The 15,172-nt window shown below is 40.8% G+C and overlaps 1 protein-coding gene across 1 annotated transcript in view; it reads left to right on the top strand.

Annotated features, from left to right (window-relative positions):
* The first annotated feature begins 2,888 nt into the window (after positions 1-2,888).
* Positions 2,889-15,172, top strand: part of LOC132103958 (junction plakoglobin-like) — a 70,907-nt gene continuing 58,623 nt past the window's right edge. Inside the window, exon 1 of the mRNA XM_059509070.1 lies at positions 2,889-3,288. The gene's annotated coding sequence lies outside the window, so the exon portion shown is untranslated. The remainder of the gene's footprint in view (positions 3,289-15,172) is intronic.

Below are 15,172 nucleotides of genomic sequence, written 5' to 3'. Positions count from 1 at the left end.
CTGTCTGCATTTATGTAAAATATAATAGTAAAAACAATACTCAAGCAAATAATTGTGTTGCAGGAACATACATCCACTTGTGTGAGGGAGAATATTGAGTTGTAAGAAATGCAATTATTGTAAGAATTCCTGCTGACTGGCCTCGGACAGAAATTTTACAACTTTCAAGTGCAGGAAAGGGTTTTTAAAGCCTCCGATATCAAAAGTGGCAGGAAGTATGGGTCCTCACCATGGCAACAAAAGTGGAGAGCTTTCATTATGTCCCAGACAGCTGAAGGAGTTACTTAAATAAAAGAAATGTGCATTTGTCTCTCAGTAATCATGGAGAATACGAAGCACCTCAAACCTTACCTATTGCTGTGGGTTTCAAGCAGTGGTGATTAGAATAACCTTTAATGGGCTCTTCAACAGAAACTCTTGATATAAGGAGCTTTATTACTGTCTTATCTGGGTGCTTTGATGACTGGATCCCTGATGCTCTTCTTTCAAGCAGCAGAATTCTTGAGGCTCAAAATGCTTTTTAATAACCTGTTTATTTGTTTGTTTTTATGTTGAAGTGGTGATGACGACAGCTGTTGATTGTTAAAAACAAGTCATGAAGAAAACGATTTTCCTCAGCAATGCTGGATTTTGGTTTCTTCCGAACCGTGGCATGTTGCACAATCTTGTAATTGCATTGGCTTCAACTAGAGTGAAGCAGAGTGAGGAGACGATGTCTGTCTGATTTGATAAACATGGGGTCTTGAGATGGGATGCGCTGAATCTGCTCATCCATCCATCCATTTGCCCCCCGGTTCAGAGGGAGAGGTCAAAATAAATCAGACTTTGGTTTATTGGACATTATTTATTCTGCTAAATTATTTCTTTCTGACTATTTAAATTAAGGCAAGATATATCAGATATTTTTCTGATAACGGACAAAATCAGATATTAGATAAAAGTTATTCATAAGGTCATCTTTCACTTCTTCAATGATGTTTGTGCAGAATTTAGATGTTGATATTTTGCATGAATATCTATGTGATATTTTTAAATGCAACCAAGAATTTTGTCATGTCCTTGCTGGACTTGATGAATTTGAGATAACTCATAAAAATGTGCACATAATAAGTTTTGTCCCTTAGTCTGCACTGAGCGCCATCATCTTTGGCCTTAAACAATAAGCATGTGATCGCTATGATCTGAGTCTGCATGGATTCAGCACGTTTTTCAATTCGCAGGGGTGCCGAGCAGAGCGAACATCAGAGAGGACAAGGTGTGTGTGTGTGTGTGTGTGTGTGCATTTATTGATAGATTGCTATGATATGACATCTGCATCGGTGCAGTTCTTATAATTGCAGTTTGCATAATGTTACTGGACCAATACACGGTTCGGTTTCTCATCCAATACAATACGTCTTCGCTGCGTTCACCTTCAGCCCTTATCAAAGTGTGATAGTTTTTTTTCTTCCAACAAAAATGAAGCGATTAACACCCATGAAAACATACTTTAGAAAACGATCATGATTTATTTTAATTTTCTTTTTAAAATTTAACACATATTATTGTGTATTTCGGCATTACATTATGCAGCCATGCACAGAAATGATTAAAGACACACATCGTTGTCTGAAAGCACTAAATGGAACCAAGAGAGAAACATCATGTGGAGTTATTTTGTTTTGTATTATTAAATATAATTTTGTATTAAGTAATAATAAATCATTAGTGTATCATGATACATATATTAGAGTAAGAGTAAAGGGATTTGTGTTTTTTTTAAGTAATTTTCAAATTCAAAATCTAAATATTTCAATTTGTTTTTTACAGTGTTGTATATGGCTCAGTCAGTACTCCTACTGCCATATATGAAATACAGGGAATACAATGGAATAGTGGATTGCAATAAGGTTAGTAGTATACAACCCTACCCTAATAGTCAAATAATATTTTTTTAATCATACCTTTCATACCCTTATTGGGGGCTGAGCCCCCCTAAAATGAAAATCCTAGAATCGCCCTTGGTCTTAACCCTTAAAACTCAGTTAAAATTAAAAAATTTTTCAATGTTTTTTGGCTTCACTTTATTTAAGGTCCAGTTCTTACTATTAACAAACTATTAACTATTACCATTAGCTACAACCTCTAATTTACTGTAAATTAATTAAAAATAAGTTTAGATATGGCGTGGATAAAGGGAGATAGAATATGGTCATGCAGAATAAGGCACAATTAATATTATAATATTATAAATGCTAATATGCCAATATGCTGTAATATGCATGCCAGTCAATGAGAAATGTTTTGTATATTTAGTATATGTGGCTACATTTAGTATTTGCCTACTCCATATTTACTATATAATATTGGATTAATAAAAAAAATGTCCTGGCTCTTCCAAGCTTTATAATGACATTGAATGGTGGTCAAGATTTTGAAGCAAAATAAAGTGCATCCATCCTTCATAAAAAGTACTCCACACGGCTCTGAGGGGTTAATAAAGGCCTTCTGAAGTGAATCGATGCATTTGTGTAAGAAAAATATACAAATTTAAAACTGTAACAATAGCATGTATTTTCATGAGAGAGTGGCGTTTCAGTGGATGATAGAGGACGTAGGCATAAGCATCGTAGATGTTAAAAACACCAGATAGACATCTAAACAACATCATAAATTAGATTTGCACCACAGAGGGTCTTAGAAATTAGTACTAAGCAAAAATATATTTTAATACAAATAGGTTTAAAGTTTTTTTTTTTTTTGAATTTATTACAAAAGGACTTCTTTAAAAAAAATGTATTTGAATAATTAAATATGTATGTATGTGTGTGTGTGTGTGTGTGTGTGTAGAGAGAGAGAGAGAGAGAGAGAGAAAGAGCCTATTCAGTTGACATTACCAGAGCCCCAAAAATCGTTGTCATCAAGACAGCCTAGTAGCAGCAGTGATGGACATGGCGGCAAGAACATGAACCTTACATCTCACACGATTCTCCTGATGTCTGTCTATGAACGAGCATGAATGGCCATCGCAATAGATGCGCCAGAATTCTCAAATAATTACCGATGGTGTAGAAACTGAACCGCTAGAGGTCTCGCCCACTCGCTCGCTCGTGCAACCGGAGGCTTCACGGAGGGCTCCGCTGCTGTCAGACTGACTCTACTGCTCAGCGTTTGCCAGACTTGGATAAAAGTGGACGGGGGGACTTGGGTCCGGAGAAGGGATTCAGGAACTGTATTTTTCTTTTCTTTTTTCTTTCTTTTTTTCTTTTTTGGGAGACACTCGCCAGTGGATTGTGATCATTTTGTGAGGTAAATAAGTGTGCTGATGCATGCTTTTTTTTATACTGACTTTGTCCTGGCGACTGTGGAAACCACCCTTCTGCTGTTAGATGAACCTAGTGTGCATCACTGCACGTTGTTTGCACATGCATCGTTAGAGTTTAGTGTTGTCATATAGATCTCTAAGTGTGTATTGTTGTTGTTGTTTTTTGTGCTCGTGTTCTATAACAGATTAGCCACTTCTGTAACATGCCACGGGAAAGCTGGTTTAAAGCCCAACGGAATTCGTCACACACGATAGATGCGAAACATCAGGCGATGTTGCATAATTTCACCCCCCAAATGATTGCTCTCCTCTGTAGTATAGCCTGGTATTATATTATATTTAGAGAATATTGTTGAGTTCTGCATGTTCAGGAATCTAAACTTTAGCTCACATTAGTTGAGTGCAGATACACTGCTACATATCGACCATAATGCAAGCTCATTTCTTTTGAATGATAGTTAAATTACCAAAGTTTATCTAATATGATTCGTGTCTGGCGAAACCGGTTTCACGTGCGCGTGATCGTCAACTCCGTTAGATGCTCGTTGAAATATTGCGTGGAAACGTAACGCGTTTGAACTGCCAGAGCTTTTCAGGGTCGTTGATTAGCGCACAAACCAGTTTAACTAATGACAAATATTAAAAACCTCAAGAACCTAAACTTAGTGAATCGTTAGCATGTATGAGCTGCGAGACATCCGGGTTCGATTCCTATGATGAAAAATTGCGACTGTTGTTGTTGTATATTTGACTGTTTAATTGTATTTTGTTAGCCAATTTACTTTATTCATAACTTAAAAGCAGCGATTTTTGTGGGAGCGAATGAAAATCCGCGGTAAACGCCTCGCGAACGGGCGCGTTTACTGATTTCCTACGTAAAATCGCTAGTAAAATAAACCTAGGAGAAAAAAAAAATTTCAAGTTATGTTGAATATATTAACATTGATGTCAGAGCAATAATTGTACAATTATTTATATAAGTTATTTTAATTAAAGGAAACAGAACGCCTCTGTTTAAAATAACTTGTGTGCTAGGCCTACCTATTTTCGTGACTGGGATTATGGATAATTTTAGTTGCAAAGATTTACAAACGCAGACTTTGTGAGGGACTGTTTGTGTTATAGTATGTTTTTGTTGAAGTTTGAGTGATTTAAATGAAAGTGAAAACTGGTTTCAACTCTCAAACATTAAACCGGTTCTAAAAGTAAGTTCCTTTCACACTGGAAGCGAAAAAATAAAGTTGCTGTGTTGTTAGTTTTCTAAGTGTTTCTTGTCTGCCATTGTATCCAGGTGAGTAGGAACTTTTTCTGAATGAGTAATTATTTAGTAACTGTTCAAAAAGTGTGTTCTATAGTATTATTGTATGTAGTATGAATCTAATTTGGATGTACTACATTCGCCATGTTGTTGTCATTTGACTACTTTTGCCATTCACATGTTCACATTTAAAGTGTCTATCTCAACGGTCATCTGTTTATTTTTTACCTACTATTTTATGAATATTCATTCACATACTGTTTTTCATCTACTGCATAGTAGGGAAGTACACATATTTAGGTGCTTCCAATGACTAGTAACTACTCTTAAGATGATGTTTCTTGTCAGATTGCATTGAGTTCAAGTCAATGAGTTGCTGCAAGTCATTGATTGTGTGAAAAGGGTTTAGAGGTCTGGTTTAAATCAAGGCTAACCTTTCAGTGCATGCTTTGGTAATGTGCAGTTATTTATTATCAGTAACGTTTGAACATAAACTCCTTTACAGCGCAGTCTCGAGTCAAGTTCACATAATTGATGGGTGGGTTTTGTGGCATTTTGATTGACACAAAGCTTAATGGTATCTACTCGATGCAAGTGCACAGACATCCCAGATGCCAGTATTGCTTTCCAAACTTAGTTTTCTTCTTAGCGGGGAACATTTGCCATAGAGGCCCTTAGAAATTCAGATGGGTCGATTGATAATTATAGCCAAGCTTGAGGTTAAAGCCAACTTATTAGATTGCTTCTTCACATAAAATGCAATCAGCTTAATGTGTAAAAAATCATTTGTTAGTTTTCCAACAGAGTAAATACAGGAAATTAACAAACAACCAATAATTATAAATCACAAATTGGTTAATATCCAAAACAACCAGTCAAGATGCTGATTAAATGTAAACATTGATGCAGTGGGCTGTATTTCTGATTACACGATGATTTACAATCATAGGGGTGAATGCAAATTGACAAAAATTATCATTTAATCAGTGCCATTTGATAGTTTCGTAATGATGAGCCGTGATGACAGATGAATTTATGGATGGTGCAAAAATGCAATGTCAAACTTTGCACTCTAAAAAATGCTTGGTCGTCTCAACCCAACTTTTGGGTTAAAATTTTAATTAAAAATATTTAACCCAACAGCGGGGTTAGTCCATATTTGACACAAAGTTTGGTTTAAACAACACACAATCATGTTCATGCAGCATTAACTAGAAAACAACAGGACACTCTGTAATGTCAGTGGCTCCAGCTATGGGCTATTTAGGCGACCCATCATTGATTTTAGTTGTTTACGAGGCTGATTTTATTCCTCTGCAGGCAGACTGAAGTATGTTAAGGATTTTTGCACATTTATATTTATAGTCTTTTAAAGGAATGATTCACCCAAAATGAAAATTTGCTGAAAATCTACTCCATACTTTACAGTTCAAACAGCTGATAAATCCACACGACCCCAGTCCATCAATTAATGTCTTGTGGAGCAAAAAGCTGTGTGTTTCTTAGGAACAAATCCATCATTAAGACATTTTTAACTTCAAACCACTGGTTCTGGTTAAAATATGAGTCCTCTATCCATAATATTGCTTTAGGAAATGTTTTTATTTATTATTATTAGGAAATTGATTATGGACTATGTTTTGTACAGGAGTGATGGAAACTAATGTAGACTGAATCTGCAATTAGTTGGTTTATCATAGACATTTAAACCATGAAAAATTTCTGAATTGTGTTATACTGATCATTATTAATGATGAAAGGGTTGTACTGTTCTCTAATGAATGCGTGCACGGAGAGCTGCAGAGAGTAAGCTATATTATCGCCCCCTCTGAATTCACCTTTATGCTCCCTGTCATAGCTCACATCTGGTGTGATGGAAATAAAGCGATGTTGTTTCAGCCTTCCACTGAGACACCTGCTGCTCTTTACAGACAGGGCTTGACAGAGTCTTCTGCTGTCGCATCCCTTTGGCACTGGTGTCAGTGGAAACCGGCCCTGGTCCTCTGATTCAGTGTGCATTCATTTACTTTTTAAGGCTCAGATGGCAGAAAATAGCAACTAGAATCGTTGTCTGACAGAAAGTAAAAGGTTTTTTTTTTTCTGTCGGAGAATGCACTGTATTCTCTTGTAAAAGAATCCCAGCCTTTGTTTCGCTTGTCTGTTGTTCTTGAGTGCTGAATATTCTAAAAACTGAATATTCAGTGGGAAGTAGTGTAGAGTGGGACTTATTCCAACCCTCAACATTGTAAGTAAATGTCTCTGTCTTTCTTTCTATCTATAAAATGCACATGCGGAAATAGAAAGTGAGAGTTTTACATTACACTTATTTATTCCTGTCTAAATGATGGAATTTTTTGGAATTATTCATTATTTTAGTACTTCAGATAAAATTAAGGCTTTAAGACAAGGCAAGTGGCAATTCTATTTGGTCATAATTTGCAATGTGATTAAAAAGCTAAAAAACAATAACTATTACTGTAGTTTATTGTGTTTGAACTGATAGGAGTGGAAGGAAAGAGAAGGTTGGCATGCTACATTAGACATAATGTCAGTGCTCAGAGATTGCTGCCTCTTTAGTGCCCTTAGCTGCTCTTCATATTCCATTGACCTCTTGTATTTATTGCATGAGTGCATGTGTATATAGCAGTTATATGTATGTGTATATCTATACTTAATATTAATAAATAAATCCCACTTCTTGTATTTATGTATGCAAATCGGTCTGAATGAATAAATCATGCTGTTAAAGGAAAGACTAACTCACCCATAGATATCACGCTTCATGGCATGTCAAAATCAAACCTGAAATGACTTGAAATTTGAAAACACGATATTTGAGGGCTTTTTAGTGAGTAATCAGCCTGGTGAAATTAAAGGTACATCTCTGTGACTGTAGCCATCATGACATGCAGTGTTTACAGAGCTTTGATGACCGATGACCCGAAAATAAGTTGAATTAAAATGAACAGCTGAACATCATTTCACAAATAAAATATACTTATTTTTATTCAACATAACATTAATTACATTGTCAATGTAAAAATACTTTATGGAAATTTTTCCATATTTCCCTATGTTCTTCCCTCAAATTAGACGAGTTGTTACGTACCTCTCCCGTCTCAGTGCGTGCACTTAATCGCTGACGCGCGTGGCACCACTATGTTAGCGTTTATTACCATTCATTCCTTAGGATCCAAACAAGGATGAATTTAGAAGCCACCAAACACTTCCATGTTTTCCCTATTTAAAGACAGTTACATGAGTAGTTACATGAGTTAAGTATGGTGATATGAAGTAAAACGTGGTGATTTTCTAAGCGGATAAAAAATGAATTGATTAAAAATTTTATATTTTATATAACTGAATAAGTAAAGAATACATTTATAGATATTTGTATATACAAAGCATTAAACAATATAATAAAAGTGTAAACACTGCTTACATTTTTTGAACATCCCGACTAGCCCAACACAATCAACCAATGGCGGAAGTTTTGGGCAGAGCCAGTTATCTTTCCAATCAATGCTAATATTCCATTCTTAACATAAGAATGTTAATTTGATTCTTCAGCGTACTGTAACTCATCATCTGTTCATCTAACTGTTCATTACTGCTTTTGCCATCTGTTTTCACTCTTCCAGTACACTTAATGTGTCCCTGCTTTGAAAATGCTCTATTTTATCAGTTTAATGTCTTCCTGTTTCTTTGCTGCTTTGTGCTTAAAAACAGAGTGTCTGTTGTTCAGAATATGTTTGTGAGAGGATTTGAGTGAAGCGGACGGACAGATCTAGAGAACAGAGGATAAAGTATTTGTGACAGCAACAGAGAGAGCAGCAAAGACGGGAACTGTGTGGCTGATGATTGTCTGGCCATATTTATGAGTTGCGCTTTATAAGAAACCACAGAAACCAAGCTATTTATACTACTCTGGTGATCTCAACCAGACAGCGCCATTTACATAATGTAAAAATCTGCTCAGCTTTGGTTCGTGTCCTCCTTGATGGCTGACCCAGTTTTATGTTTGATGGTGTGGCAAAACATGTCATTATGTGTGAATGAATTACATTCTGACTGCATTATATTTTCTTGTAGCTTTCCATGTGAGAAACCCATGTGTTGAGAAAGGGTTGTGCAGTTACACGGCTTACACACGTATGCAGACTGACACACACACACTTACACAAGCGTATATACAAGGTTCCTGTTATCTCAGGCAATAATTCGGCCCCATTTCTTTTACCATCTCGGTCGTCAGGAACTGAAAGGCAGCCCCAGAGAAGCAATGGATGGGGAAAAAATGGAGAAAGATTACCACAATGGATGGGAAAAGAAGTAAGAAGGTGACGATTATTGAGAAAACTAGGCAAAGCGGGAGAAATGAGAGAGAGGTAGATAGCAGTGCATATGAGAGAATAGAAGTACTGAAAAAATCACTCAGGAACAGGAACGAGAATTTCATATATGTAGACTTATGTGTGATTTGCAGTTACGACAATTGCGATCCAACAATTCATTTTCATAAATTATTTTCAACAAACACATTCATAAATCTCGCAATTGCAACTTTCTTGGAAATTGACTTGATAGCTCAGTTGCAGCTTTATTTCGTGTAATTAGGAAAAAAGAATCATAAAGTTCAACAAGTTTTTGGAATGGTGTTTTGCATTTATTATTATTTTTAGTTTTATATCTTACAATTGTAACTTTATTTCTAAAAATTTTACTTAATATCTCACAGAAGTAAATTTATTTTTGCAATTAATCAGGCCAAAATTTATGCTTCATTTCTCATAATTAGAAAGAAAAAAATGCAATCATAAATGGCAACTATTTCTTGAAAATGGGTGGGGTTTTTTTTTTTGGGGGGGGGGGGTTGTATCTCTCACAATTGTAACTATTTCTCACAATTTGACAAAGTTGCAATATTATTTCTTGTAATTAATTAGCTAAAAAATTATAATTGCAATATTTGTGAAAATTGCAACAAGTTTTTTTTTTTTTTATTGTGATTATAAAGTTTCCTCACAAATGAAACTTAATTTCTTTTGCTTAACATCTCACAGTTGCAACTTTATTTCTCATAATCAAGCAACATCAAAATGTACCCTGTTTGTTATCTTAATAAGTGCTTCAGCTCTTCTTGTGGATGATTTATCAGTGTACTTCAGTTTAAAGAAAACGTCTTGGTTACGTATGTAACCCTCGTTCCCTGAAGGAGGGAACGGAGACGTTACGAATGGGATCGTGCCCGAGAGCCCAATCACCTTCGAGTGGTACAAAAACGAGCCAATGGCACTCAAAGTACCTTGGTCTGCGGGATTTGCATCACGAGCTCCGCCATGCAGAGCGGGTATATAAGGAGCAACGCGAGCAACTGGCATTCAAGTCTTCGCTGAGGAGCCGAGCCAGTGACCCGGCCTTTCAGCGGAACAGCAATGTGGCAAGGGGACTTAACGTCTCTGTTCCATCCTTCAGGGAACGAGGGTTACATACGTAACCGAGACATTCCCTTTCAGTCTGTCACTTTCGATGTTGCCAATTGGGTCCCTTACAAAACGCCACATGGCTGTCTTCCAGCGACCTGTGTGAGTGATAGCACCCTGTCGTGAGGCCAGCAAGAGTGAGGGCTCATAACTTACACAGAATACACTGGTTAGCATATTCCAGCTGGACGTATGCTAGCAGGCTGCCTGCCCGTGGGAGGACTTACAGAAGGCAGGTATCCACCCAGGTGGTGATACAAAAGAACTCTGAGGTACCCAGCCCACAGGGTGGTAGTTTCAATGACAGAGCTGGCAAGGGGCTTGCCAAGGGAAATGCTGCGGAGAGACTTACAGTGGACATACACATGTGGGATTGCCCAGAAAGGGGAATCCGCACGTACTGGACAGAGCAGCGCCAGGGCTGGGTCTGCCTCCTCCAGGGGCAGCACTTGCAAGTTCACCACCTGATCCCTAAAAGGAGTGGTGGGAACTTTGGGCACGTACCCAGGCCAGGGTCTCAATATAACGTGAGAGTTAGCCGGCCCGAATTCCAGGCACGCTTCGTCAACTGAAAATGCCTGCAGGTCCCCGACCCTCTTCACTGAAGCCAAAGCTGTCAGGAGCTACCACCTGTGGTGGCAAGGTACCTAAACCTTCCGTGACCCGTCCAGGACCCACACATATAGGTTCCACAGGTCGGGACGTGGGTGCCAGAGGGTGCCCCGTCTCTGAGAAAGAAGGTCGTTCCTCAGAGGAATTGGCCAGGAAGGGGCTGTCGCGAGGAGTACAAGTTCGGGGAACCAGGTCCGGCCGGGCCAAAAAGGCGCAACCATGAGGACCTGCTCCTCATCCTCCCTGATCTTGCACAACATCTGTGCAAGAAGACTCACTGGGGGAAACGCATACTTGCGCAGGCCCAGCGGCCAGCTGTGTGCCAGGGCGTCCATGCCGAGAGTGCCCTTGGTCAGGGAGAAAAACAACTGGGAGTGGGAATTTTCTGGAGAGGCAAACAGGTCTACCTGAGCGTCTCCGAATTGTTCCCAAATCAGCTGAAGCGACTGGGGGTGGAGTCTCCATTCCCCGGGACGAGACTGCTGCCGTGAGAGCTCGTCAGCTGCACGATTGAGCCTGCCCGGAATGTGAATGGCACGAAGCGACCTCAGATGATTGTGACTCCACAAGAGGAGATGGTGAGCGAGTTGCGACATGCGGCGGGAGCGTAGACCACCCTGATGGTTGATGTATGGTACGGTCGCAGTGTTGTCCGTACGGACCAGAACGTGCTTGTCCTTCAGCAGGGCCCTGAAGCGGTGCAGAGCAAGCCGTACTGCTAACAACTCGAGGCAATTGACATGCCACTGAAGTCGGGGTCCTGTCCAGGAGCCCGACGCAGCATGCCCGTTGCACATGGCACCCCAGCCTGTGGCAGAGGCATCTGTTGACACAACAACATGTCTGGATACCGGTTCTAGGGGCACGCTGGCCCGTAGAAACGAGGGGTCCAACCCCGGGAAGAAGTATCGGCGGCAGGCCGGAGTGATGGTCACTCGGAGCGTGCCCTGTTGCCATGCCCATCTCGGGACTCGGTCGTGAAGCCAGTGCTGAAGCGGTCTCATATGGAGTAGCCCGAGCGGTATGACCGCCGCCGCGGATGCCATATGCCCCAGGAGCCTCTGAAACAGTTTCAGTGGAACCGCTCTCTTGCCCTCAAATTGTCTCAGGCAATTCAGCAGTGACTGCGCGCGCTCGTTCGTAAGCCACGCGAACATGGTGACCGAGTCTATTTCCATACCGAGAAAAGAGATCCTCTGCACAGGGGAGAGCTTGCTCTTTTCCCAGTTGACCTGAACACCCAGTCGGGCAAGGTGTCTGAGCACCAGATCCCTGTGCTCGCACAACCGCTCTCGAGAGTGAGCTAGTGAGCCAGTCGTCGAGGTAGTTGAGGATACGGACACCTTGTTCCCTAAGAGGAGCCAGGGCTCCCTTCGCGACCTTCGTAAAGACGCGGGGAGACAGTGCCAACCCTAATGGGAGAACCCTTGTACTGATATGCCTGCCCCTCGAAAGCAAACTGAAGAAACAGTCTGTGTCGAGGAAGAATGGAGACATGAAAGTACGCGTCCTTCAGGTCGATTGCTGCAAACCAATCCATCGGACGAATGCATTCGAAAAGACACGCAAGTCCAGGATTGGCCGTAACCCACCTGTCTTCTTGGGTACTATGAAGTAAGGGCTGTAAAAACTGGACTTCTTGTCGGCTGGAGGGACCGGCTCTATCGCGCCCTTTGCCAGCAGGGTCGCGTCCTCCGCGCGCATGACGGGCATCTTTGCCCACCATCGTCGCATGGACACCCCGAAACCTGGGGGGACGCTGGGCGAACTGAACCGCGTAGCCGAGCCTGAGCGTCCGGATGAGCCAGCGGGAAGGCCTGGGGAGCTCTAGCCAGGCTCCCAGGAACCGAACCAGCGGGGTCAAGGGGACTACAGGCGTACCCACAGTGGGGCAGCGTGGTGGAGCAGACAGCCCCGGAGGCATAGCGTCCCTTAGCGGGGGCGGAGTGCGGGCACTCGTCTGACTCCAAGTAGCAAAGAGGGCATGAGAAGGCGAAGCGTTCTTGAGCCGGCTTTGCATGGAAACTGGCAAGGGAAGAGGAGAACGAGAGCGGCGAGGAAGCACGTCTCCAACTGTCGTTCGTGGCCTCCTGGGACCCGGAGGTGGTGACAACAAAGGATTTTTCCCCGGCCATCCTCCGGGGGAAGGAGTGGTCCTGCTACCATCTCCTGATGAGTTGACGTCTCCAACTCCGGGTCGCCCGTCTCAGGAACGCCGCTTGGCCTGGCGTTTGGCAGGCTTAGGGGCAGAGAAGGGTTGTGCCACCCTTCTGCGGCCATCTCCTCGCTGCGGTTGGGGTGAAGGCTGCTGCTGTGGCCGAGCGGGAGTGGAGGAGGCCGCAGGGGGGCGTCCTCGGTGACGAGACACGTGACACAACGATCGTGGCCGTCACGAGGAGCGATGTATCGACCGCACCCAGAAACACATGGGCGAAATGACATCTTTAAAAAGACGCAAATCGGCCCGTATCTCTTTTGTGAAAGAAATTTGCTCTTTCAGAGGTGTTGGAGCGCTCAGGGGAACGCGGGAGCTGTCGCAGGAAACCCAAACAAACCACTGAATCGCGCCGTCACACCAACACTAGTGACTCTTGCTTGTAGCACTCTGGTCAAAGCAGCACACGATGTGCTCGGCTCCGAAGCGAAAGCTTGAATGCGATTTGCTCGCGTTGCTCCTTATATACCCGCTCTGCGGGGCGGAGCTTGCGATGCAAATGCTGCAGACCAAGGTACTTTGTGTGCCATTAGCTCGTTTTGTACCACTCGAAGGTGATTAGGCTCTCGGGCGAGGTCCCATTCGTAACGTCGAACATGACCGACTGAAAGGGAACTTTATTTTCATAGTATTTCATCAAATAATGACTTTTCACAGACAAATTTCCTATTTCACTCTGAAATATGCTAAACTCCATCTTTATTTAATTAGGGCTTAAATTAAATCCTAGATCACTGCACAAACTATTATTCAATGCACAAAATTCACTATAATTAAATAAATTCCAATGGATGTGAGCTAGTGCAGTGAGACTCATCATTTGAGGTTTTCATGTTCTAAAGTCTACTTTCATATGCCTTCAGAAAAAAAAAAAAAAAAAAAAAAACACCCAGAGTACGGCAGAGTGTTGGGAGATGATTAGCGTCAACCAGAGGGCATCTGTTTGCTATAATCTCTTAATGGCCAATGCACTGATGTATGGAATAATTCCATATGCAAAATCATTGAACGTGTGTTTTTGCATGTACATTTGCATGTTTCCAGGAGAGTGATCTGAATAAAAATGTGGTAGTAGTTACTGCATTGATTTGTCTTTGTCACATCTCTCATCTTCTCTTTTAGTTCTAAACATGTATTTATGCGTTTATTCCCTATTGGATTCTAACGTATTATCTTGTGGAAACTAGGAGTAAACATATGTCCATTACACTTTAAATTTGTGCATTGTGCCATTTTTCATGTACAGACAGCATGTCCAGTTAAAAACAGTTCCACTTTCAACTAGTCCATTATAAAAATATGTAATTTTGCACATCCCTATAGTGGAATGACATGTTTTTTTTTTTTCCTTTTAGCATCTCTTCATTCCAAAACTCACTCTAGCGTTCGATGCATGCACTCCCCACTTCCTCTACTTTTCTGTCTCAGTGCATCAAAGAGCCAATTTGAAGTGCCTTTTTTGGTATGGCAGCCGCTGCCTCAGTGTCTCTGAAGCTGGCAAGACCAGCGCAGTCAGACAACATGGCTGGCACCGTATGCTAACAGACGAGAGCAGCATGCTCTGCAGAAGGACAGATAATGAGTGTTATTGTCCAGCATGGTGTGTTGCATCCTTACCAACTTTCATTTAAGCAAATAAAAAGCATCATCCATCTGGTGATTAAACCAATGCCAAAGAATAGCAACTCAATTGTCCTCATCAAGAGGAATGGATAATGATAATTGACCTTTTTATGCCAACAACAAGCTTCAGAATTTAAAGGCATGGTTAAGGACATTCAATACAGGTTAAGCTCTATTGAATCTGATGTTGGTTACTACAGAAAGTGATTTTATTCAAATGATGTAGCAGGTTTGTTTACATGTACTGAATCCAATCCTAATCCTATCCTTTTTTTTCAATACGATTCAAATATTTGTTTACATGTGCATTGTTCAAAACATATCTTTAAGGGATATGTCACCACAAGTTTCTTTCTTCTATCGAGATGATAAGATGATATTTTGATAATCAAACAGTTGACAGTATCCATTGGCTTCCATATTATAAAATAAATAAAAAAAATACTATGAAAGTCAGTGGCTACTGTCAACTGTTTTGGATGGCTAACTGTATAGGAAACTTATACAGGTTTGGAACAAGTGGAGGGTGCATAAATTATGAATCATTTTTGGGTGAACTATCCCTTTAAATCCATCCGTACACTAAAAAAGTTATCAAATTTACTTGGGGGAAAAAAAACATTCACTTAGAAGGAAAGAAACGGCAAGTAACATATTGACTTAAAATGCACTCCAAT

The sequence above is a fragment of the Carassius carassius genome, chromosome 25 (genome assembly GCF_963082965.1).
Source record: "Carassius carassius chromosome 25, fCarCar2.1, whole genome shotgun sequence".
Taxonomy (NCBI): Eukaryota; Metazoa; Chordata; class Actinopteri; order Cypriniformes; family Cyprinidae; genus Carassius; species Carassius carassius.
Note: the sequence above shows the minus strand (reverse complement) of the source record. Positions and strands in the feature narration are given on the sequence as shown.